Source organism: Lactuca serriola, chromosome 7 (genome assembly GCF_051521515.1).
Source record: "Lactuca serriola cultivar US96UC23 chromosome 7, Lser_US96UC23_V15, whole genome shotgun sequence".
Classification (NCBI taxonomy): domain Eukaryota; kingdom Viridiplantae; phylum Streptophyta; class Magnoliopsida; order Asterales; family Asteraceae; genus Lactuca; species Lactuca serriola.
Window position 1 is genome coordinate 80540356 of NC_136414.1, and position 10348 is coordinate 80550703.

The window sequence follows — 10348 nt, forward strand, 5'->3', positions numbered from 1 at the left end:
TTTGACGAGATAAAGTTTGCAACGTTATGACTCATTAAGGTCTTTGAGCATAATATCTTTTGGATCTAAAAGTTTGACGAGTCTTGGTAGCCAGTGGCGGAGCTTGAAGAATTAATTGGGGGGGGGGGGGGGGGGGGGGGGGGAATATTATAAACTATACAAATTTTTACATCGAAAAAAAAATGTTTTCAATAAATAAACGCCAAAAACACCTAGAAAAAGAATTACAGCTAAGCCCGGCGTTTACTCTCTTCACTTTCATTATGAGTTTCTTCATCATTAACCTTTTATTTGTAAAAATAATCTAAGGCTCTCATCTTTACTATGATTATGTCTATAAAAAAAATAAGGAACAATTGATTTAATGATATGAAAAAACAATAACAAATAACAAAACTCTACAATTACAGAATAACTCATTTAACAGTATCTAAAAATTGAAAATTAAAATCAAAAGTGAAAACAATACATAATCTAAAATCTATAACAACTTACAATTTACAAACTAACAATCAACATTGAATTGATTCCGAAATCACAAAAAGTCAACAAGTGAGCAAACACAGGAGCATATTCGGTAGTCCTAATTCCATACATACACTCCTAATTTCTAATCTCAATTCCCAAATCAGAAATCGCAACCGGAGAACCAGAGAAGAAAGAAGTCAAGAACGACCCTTAAATATACTCTTAATTCCTAATCCCGGATTCCCAAATCAGAAATCACAAGAGGAGAATTGGAGAAGAAAGAACGAATACCTGATTTTCGGTGAGTGTTGGCTGTTACGGTGGATCAGTGAATGGCGATTAGCGAGACCGGAGAGTCGGACACCGCGAATCGCGATACAGCAAGCATCCTGACTCCAATGAGGCGCGAGCGACGATGGTCGATGGGAACGGTCGGACCTCAGACGGAACTCAGGAACTAGGTCAATTCACTTCTTGTCGCTTCAATCTTTTATTTAGAAATTGGATTGTGGAGAAATCGGGAAGGGCCACAGCCCAATTGTGAAATTAACAAGCGTATAATAAAAATTTTGGAGCAATTTTTGCTAGTTCTAACCCAAATGACAGGGGGCCACAGCCCCTACTAATACTCTGTCCCTGTTGGTAGTCATGCATGAGTTTTTGGTATTTTTCCACATTTTGACCTCATTGGAGTAAAGGGCATGCATGGAACATGCATGTCCATGTCCATAAAGTTTGGATTTATATGGACTATTAGGGTTAGGGGCGGAACACAACCTATAAAACCAGAGGCAAAAAAACCAAAATTTCAAAACATAGCAAAATTTAATATTATATACATTTACAACATATTAAAAATGTAAATAAAAAAATTAATACGAAATGTTGTTATATTTGTGAAAATGGTAATGTTTAATCTTTTATGTTTTTTTTTGAAGTATTATAAAATTGTCTTTTAACTTTACTTGAATTGTTTTACAAATTTGTAATTATACTCTTAACAACAATTAAGAAATTACAAAATTATTTAATAACTAATAAATATAAAAAACTAACAGTTAAATATATAACTTTTAGCAAATTAAGTTAAACTACAAATTGAGTATTTCTATAACATTTTCCGTCACACTCCTTGATTTAATAAAAAATCATAAATTAACAGATAATAAATAAAAGGTGTTGCAGCTTTTGGTTTTACTTTCACAGGTTTTCATTTACCTTTTCGTATCTTTTTCACGTTCCTATACTTTATCTTATCACATTCAAGAAAAGAGAAAGAGAAACAGAAAGACAGAGAGTGAGAGTGAGAGTGAGAGTGGAGAGGGAGAGGGAAAAAAAACTTTACAAAAGCGGAGAGACAAAGCATAGATTCAGCAACGGCAAAGATGATAGAGGTAATGATGAGCACTCCAGTGGTAGGAGTGATGTTTACCGGTGAAAATTCCAACAAATTTCCGGACTTTGTTGGTGACATTATTTTCCGGTGAGCAATTTTTTAGGTGGCAGAGTTATTCTTAAATTATGGCTTAATAGTTTATGATTGATTGTGTTAATAGAAAGTAAATTAGAACAATTTTTTGGGTTTATTTGTAGAATTTTAGTTTCCAAAAAACACGATTTGGTTATGATTTTTTCCGTAATTTTTTTAGATTGTGTTACATACTTATAAAATTTCCTTTTTTACTGATAATGATAAACGGAGGGGCCATAAAGTTAGCTTAAAAAAAATAAAACCCATCTTATATATAAAAGAGGTGTTTATAAGTTAAAAAAATAAGAAGGGCCATGGCCCCCTAGCCCTATACAAGTTTCGCCACTGATTTGGGTCCCAAGAAGCTTACTGACAAGTATGAACAAGGTGTTTACGGATTAAGGACTCAACCCATTAAATTGTCCAAATATAGTGACAACGACGTGTCAAGATAGTTGCCATGACATTGTAAATGAAAACATCACGATAGTTTTGTCTGGAATATGCCATGGTGTAGTGACAAGTCTTCCACAACATGGTAGCGGATTTTGATCGTGACTAAGTTGGATAGCCATTATGTGGCCATGGGTTGGCCACGACGTGGAGACAACTGACCGTTGACTTTTTGACATGGTTGACTTTTGGTCAAATTGTTAGTTTTAGAATGTAGACTGAGGTCTAACCATGTGTATTTCGTTAGGTGGGTTGTAGCACCGATTCCACGAGTATTCGAGTTGTGGTATATCTGATTTCGAGAGTGAGGTGAGGTTTCTCACTATACTATGTAGGACACTAGGTTTCGTATGTGCTTGTTGTCTTTGTGACTGTTGATGGGGATGACCATGGAAATGGTAGGAGTGTTGTAAGACTATGGATTTTGTGTGTAGCATCCACTTGGGATGAAATATGCCCGATGAATGAAGTAGGCCATTGCAAGAGTGATTGTAAGTCTATGATTTGTCCCATAGCCTTCACTTGGGATGAGTTAGGCCCGTTGGATGAAATTGTCGTGTTGCATGTTATGGTTATGTATGGTATGGGTATTTTGGGAAACTCACTAAGCTTTTCATTTACAATTTTTATGTTAAAATTTTTAAGGTACTCCTACTTCGAAAGGGAAGGATCTGACTTGATCACACTGCATCCCCCTGGAGTTTTATTCCACATTATTTTAAGTTTTACTCTGATGTTTGAGAATACATTACACTATAATTATCTTTTGAACAATTGAATGAATGTTTTGGGTTGTTTAAAAATGAATTTTATTTGAAATTTTTTAGACGTTACAAGTTGGTATCAGAGCCTTGGTTTAAGGGATTCGAGCATACTTCATAGAATGTCTGGACTCAAACCAAGGAATGGAAAAATCTTTTAAAGAAAATGGTTTTCAAAAGGTTTTTATAAAGAAAATAGGGTGCAATGCATGCAATCACCCTAGCTCAAGTAAGTGAATCCCAAAATACCCATACATGAATGTTATGCTTTAGTATGTTATCATAGAGACTACATGCTAGTATAGGGCTAATGATCTGCTCAAGATTGCATGATAGAATGCCTGCTTAGGAGAGATGCCTTTAGTGTCTAATGTGTGAACTAACGAAGATCCATGATACTTGGTAAACTAAGGATCTTCAGGAATTACGAGTTAGGATTGCATGATCTTTCTGATGCCTTGTTGCCTGATTGGTTTTATTGCTTGGATGTTGCTTACTTTGTGCTATATGAAACCTATATTGATGTTAATGAACTATTAAGTGAATACATTAGGTTGCATTCCACAAAGATTAAATAGTTTTAGAATGCTTGATTTGGCTCTATTGCACAACACTTGTTGAGACCAACCGTTGTAGTGCATGATATTTCAATCAAAAGATTGTTTAATGTTTGTTGCATTTGATTGTATGCATAAGATAGGTAGTTGAAATTGGTAGAAGTTTCTTCTGCAATTGATAATAAGGCGGGGTAGGAATCCTAGAAGAGTCTAGGAAGAATTTCAGTCCGATTCTGTATGTTTTTCCGTGATATATCCATGTGTGAGTAGTTATGGATAAGCGACTTAGAAAATCTGGAATGACTCTTGAGGTAAGTACGAGTATGTGTGGAATGTAGTATTGGGCCCGTACTACTGAAAGCAAAAAATCCGTACTCGAATCAAGGAAAGTCACGTAGATTCTAAGAAGCTTGCGGTATGAGAGATTCTTTATGTATTTTCTGATATTTTTTATTGTTGCCTTTTAGTATGATAGTGATTACTCGAGGAGGTTTGGTTATGGCTTTGGCTCTGGCGTTGAACCAATTGATGAGAGGATACATGAGTTTATCACGTCAGATATTATGCGTGATATCTTTGATGCGACTATTGTTATGTTTGGCATGATCAAAGATAGAATTATGGAGTTATTGAAATAGCGTTTAGGGTTTTTTGGGTAGAGCTAGTAGTTGTTCAGTTTGGGACTGGTACTCCTACCTTTAAGGAGTTCAAAGCATGTAGGCCTCCAGAGTTCTTCGGGAAGAAGGACCCCATTACTTGCAGACGATGGATTACAGATATGGAGAGTTCTCAGCAGATGAGCTTTTTCCCTGAGGGGTCGAAGGTGAGATTTGCAGCTTGCCTTTTGAGGGATAGGGCTTGTGATTCGTGGGAGGAGGTTGGTCATGCTTTGGGAGTGGAAGTCGTTGAGGCCATAACTGGGATATACTTTGTTACTAGGTTCATATCAGAGTTTGCACCATCTATTGAGGTACAATAGTTGGCGAGGGAGTTTCAGGACCTTCGTCAGACGACAAAGACAGTGTTACAGATCACCGCCATGTTTAGGGAGAGAGCTTTGTTGGTTACGCAATACGTTGCAGATGAGGAGATGACAAAGACTAGGTACCATGATATGTTGAGGGATGACATTAGGGATTTTTTTTAGCATTTCAGGTTGCAGGACCCCAGAGTATATGATAGAGCCCAAGAGCGAGAAATTGAGTTGGAGCTACGGACGAAGCAGAAGTCATCCCAGATTCAGACGAAGGAGGGCTCAACGAAGAAGCCCAATACTTTTGAATCTCAATCTAGAGGCCATCAGAGCCTAGGTCATTGTGGAAAGTGTGGGAGATCGCATGAGGGGGTTTATCATACGAGGGAGGAGGTTGATACAATTGCAAGAAAACGAGACATATTAGCAGAGATTACATGTGAGGAGAACTGAGATGCTTCCACTGCAACCAGATGGGCAATAAAAGGCCAATTGCATGAGGTTATCTAGAGGAGCGGAGAGGGCACCCACTCCAGCTACACTGAGGATTATTGGCGGCCTTGAGGGAAAGGAAGGGGCTCATCAGGTGAAGAGCCAAGTTTTGCAGTTGATAGCTGAGGAGGCCCGATCAGCACTAGATGTTGTCACTGGTATGTATCCCTATGATGTCTTTTACTTTTTTCAATATTTTATCTTTATTCTTGTTGTGCTCATTATTAGGGATGTTCCTATTCAATGGTATGTCTAATCTTGTTCGGGTGCTACCCGATCATTTGTGTCTCTTGCTCTTAGCAAGAAGTTTGATGTTGACCCGTGAGCACTGGACTTTCCTCTAGATGAAGAGATCACCGACAACCGCACTTTGAGTGCTTTGAGGGTTCTTTTTCTTATTGATATCGTTCCTATTTCTCTAAGAGGGGTGAGGATCATTGTAGGTATAGATTGGTTGAGTCATTTTAGGGCTATGATAGATTACAGAAATTAGCTAATACCCTACTAAACCGCAGATGATGTGGATCTCAGATGGGGACCTTAGGACCTCCCACTCCATCATGGACATGATCTAGGCCAGGTCGACTAAGATACCATCCTACTTAACGAGGTGAACCAAGAACTGCACCACATGTAACAAAAAATTGAATTTAGAGAACTTCAAAAAAAAAGTCACTCCCTCCTGAAGGTCCCAAGAATATCTCTCAAATGCTCATCATGATGCACCTTGGTCTTAGAATAGACCAAGATATCATCGATAAATGAAATCATCGAACCGTCCAACATCGACCTACACACCCGGTTCATGAGATCCATGAATGTTGTCAATGCATTGGTGAGCCCAAAATGAATCACCACAAAATCATAACGACCATAACAAGTTCTGAAATATGTCTTCTACAAATTCTCATCCCTGACTCTCGTCTGATGATAACCCAACCTCAAATCAATCTTAGAGAACCAAGATGCACCATGAAGTTGATCAAATAAATCGTCGATCCTCATCAATTTAGAGACGATAAGCGTCCAAAAGTGACTTTTTAATAGAAGATTATTTAGAATGAATAATCTTAACTAACTTGTAGTATATGTTACAAGGATTCCGTACATATAAAGAACGCTGAAATCCGAGTTATAACGAAGAAGTTATGACCTGTCGAAGTTTCGCGACAGAACCAACACGACGCTGAATGACGTAAAAAGTGAATTTACGTTAGAGCGATATTTAGCCTTAGTAATCTAAACGAAAGTCGTAGAGTTCATTAAACCAAGAGCGTGCATAAAAAGAATGCCCAAATCTGACTTCGTATGAAGAAGTTATGATTTTTCTAAGTTTCAGCTTAGCAGTATGCAGCCCGAAACTCGAATTCGAGATCGAGTGATTGCTGGTCAAAACAATCTAAACGAGAATCGAAGATCTCGTTGATGGTAGTGCAACGGTAAAAAGACAGACGAAAACGGACGTCGGATGAAAAAATTATGAATTTATAACGGAGTTTTCCTGTCCCGGCCTACTAAAATAATATAATAATAAAGTCAAAATTAGCCGAAGAAGCCTAAACGAAAGTTGTAGAGCTTAGTCTCACCTAGGTGTGATATAAGGAACGTCGAAAACGGAGTTCGTATGAAGAAAATATGAATTTCTGAAGTTTTTAAATAATTAAAATATTTTAATTTAAATATAAAATCGGATAATATCGAAGGCATTGACGCGTCGGTCCTATCCACCTGGTACGCCCTGCGTACGTAGATGTACGCCCAGCGTAATCCCAGTTCCAGCACCCTATAAATAGATGTTGAGGGCTGCCGAGTTTTGGTGCTCCATTCTTCCCTTTCTCTCTCGTTTTGCATGCAACAAATATCCCGAAACCTCGGTATTAATCCCGAGCCCCGAAGATCCCGAGAAGTAAAATTCCCGAGCCGAAGCTCTGCCCGCGAGAAGCCCGGTTTTTGGAGAAAACATCCCGGTTTCGTCGGAAAAGATTATTTCAAGAGACGAGGCGCTGTCCGATCACCTTCTAATCAAGTGAGTGTATAGTTTCTTTCATAAACACGATTTTAATACAAGTATTGTTTGAATGTATTAAGTATATGTTTTGGATGAGTGTGTAGTCACTTTCTTCTAACACATAAATATGAAGTATTTGCTATGAAATACGTGCTATGTGTTTATATGTTATTGATTATTTGAGATGGGTGTGGGGTGGATGTTTTATATAGGTTTTAAATGAGTTAAATTGTATATGTATTTTATATCTACAAATATGTTGGGTAGAACATGGGTAGACGAAATAGTTGGTGTGTGAAGAAGGATGAATTTGAGGATAAGACGAAAGATAAACCTCGGTAGCTATGAATTTAGTACTGTAAAGATAAACCTATGTAGCTATGGATTTAGTACTGTAAAGATAAACCTCGGTAGCTATGGATTTAGTACTGTATAGATGAACCTTGGTAGCTATGGATTTAGTACCGTATAGACGAACATTGGTAGCTATGGATTTAGTACTGTTAGATAGACGATGATAGCTATGGACTTAGTACCTACACTGGTAGCTATGGATTTAGTACCCAATGAATGACCTATAGCATCTATGGAATTAGTGCTTTACGAAGGAACCTTGGCAGCTATTGTCTTAGTGCCTAATAAAGAATCCTGGCAGCTATTGTCTTGGTGCCTAATACGGAGTGAACGAATAGATGACTCTTAGGGTAGACCCTTAAGAGTAAGAAAGATAATGGGGATGGGTAATTGGAATAATCGTTTGATGATTGAATATATATATATATATATATATATATATATATATATATATATATATATATATATATATATATATATAATATTGTGGGTTGAAAACCCCATATGCTCACCAAGCTCCCAAACCTGACCCACTGAGTTTTCTTTGCATTACAGGTAATGGAACAAGAGTATAAGTTGGTGGACTTGACGAGAGATTTTGGAGTATAGATCAGTAGTTATAAATAACTGTTGTAAGATCTATTTTATATTGTTTATGCTTTTAGTCTGTATCGGAACATGACATCCCGAGATTTTGTTATTTAACGAAAATACATTTCTTTAAAGAAATGATTTGATAAATTCATATCATATTTTGTTTTGGGAACAAATTCCGCAACTGTTTTTCTATAAAAGATTACTCTGATTTTAAAAACAAAGCATAAATAAATCGGTTTTTTCTGGCCGTGAAATTGGGGATGTCACCTCAATAGATAACGTTTCTTCACTCTTAACTTGTTTAGATCTCGATAATCAATACACATACAGTGAGACCCATCCTTCTTTTTCACAAACAGAATCGTTGCTCCCCATCCATCTGTATATTTAGAAATTGTGCATTACATCTTAGGAATGACTAGAATTGACTGAAGCACCATAATCCATCGTCTAGGATCCCATTGAGTTTTTGACACAACAAATGAGCACGTCATCTTTAGAATATGTTTCCATATTACTTTCAGACTCTTTGTATTTCATAGGCTTTGGGCACTGATTTTTGAAATGACTTTTCTTATTACAGTTCCAATAGGTAATACCTTTCATGTTGTTTGACTAATCTCTCTTCATTGACTTCAATCTTCCTCTACCACTGCTCCTTTTTTTGGACTTCCTTCATTTGTTTTCAGTACTTAGAGTACTTAGAAGACTACTAGAAGCTTTGTCGACACTCTGTCCGTGCACATCCTTACCAAGCTTTAAATAGTGTATACCTTTGAACGTCAGCTTAACACCTCCGACTAAACTACTAATTGTTGTTATCGTTCCAAACCAACTTTTAGACAGCAATGATAATATTAGCAGCGCCTGGACTTCATCTTCGAATCTAATATCAACATATATGAATCTTGATTGAGTTGAATTCGTTCACATGGTCTGTCACCGAACTACCCTCCTTTGTCTTCAGATTCATCAACTATCAGATCAAAAACACTTGATTTCTTGTTGAATGTCTTTTATACATATTGGATAATGCTCTGATCAAACCGTATGCAGTCTTCTCATTGGCAATATTGTAAGGTATGTTCTTTGCCAATAATAATCTTACTACGACAAGAGCTTGTCGATCCAATAAATCTCAATCCACCTACTTCATAAGAAAAGGTTTCTCTTTGGACAAAAGGTTCATGTAAATTCTTTTGGTAGAGATAGTCTTCGATTTGTATTTTCCAGAAACCAAAATCGTGACCATCAAATTTGTCGATCATAACTTTCTCATCTTTGGTCATAGCTTTGATACCAGTTTGTTGGGAATTCAATAAAACAAGTTAAGCAATTTCAGAAAAACAATAAACGATTTCTATAAACTCACGGAATAAAAACTACTAAAAATATGCAAACGGAAAACTATAAAATCGAAAGACGGTATTTAACATGATTTGGTCTAATCTAACCTACATCCACGGATGAACGGGAGAGAATATTTTATTAACATGAAGAAAATTACAATTATACAAGGATAAACGACACTTTTATGCAAACGGAAAATAGTAAAATTGAAAGATAGTATTTAACATGGTTTGGTCTAATCTGACCTACATCCACGGATAAACAAGAGAGAATATTTTATTAACATCAAAAAAATTACAATCATACAATGATAAACTGCACTTGTAATCTAATCAATTGTTGTAAGATATTACTTTTACTTTTTACGGTTGAAAATAAGACTACGTTGAAAACTACCTCACAATAACTCTTGTATTTTCTATTATGTGTTTGTTGCTCTATGTTGTGGCGTCAGAAATTGAACATATGACATCCTACCTCCTACTGGGTTGTTAGTTTAGAATCTCTAAATAGATTAGGGTGGTTGATCTACTACTTGACTTATAGGCATCTACTCTTCAAGCTTCATTAAATAGGTTCAACCACAGTTCAAATACAATTGAATTGTTTATTATGTCAAATTACACGTTGACCCTTAACTTAAATTAAGTGATTTATTTTTCATAACTCCACTAAACCCAACATTCTTATCTTACTATCTCATCATTCACTATAGGCTCAAATTTATGGGCCATTTTATTATTTTCTATGGATCTCTCTAAATATAAGTTATTTATCATGATTAAACATGTAATTTCTAGATAACACCTAAAGAAACATGAAGGCAACAAAAGCCAATATAAATGAACCTTTGTAAAGGTTTCA

The 10348-nt window shown here is 36.3% G+C and overlaps 1 long non-coding RNA gene across 1 annotated transcript; it reads right to left on the reverse strand.

Moving 5' to 3' along the window:
• Window positions 1–381: 381 nt before the first annotated feature.
• On the reverse strand, window positions 382–1230 carry LOC145065019 (uncharacterized). Its single transcript, XR_013688204.1, has 2 exons — window positions 760–1230; window positions 382–610 (listed from the first exon to the last, which is right to left on the reverse strand). It is a non-coding gene; the product is annotated as an uncharacterized LOC145065019 (long non-coding RNA).
• Between the last annotated feature and the right edge of the window lie 9118 nt (window positions 1231–10348).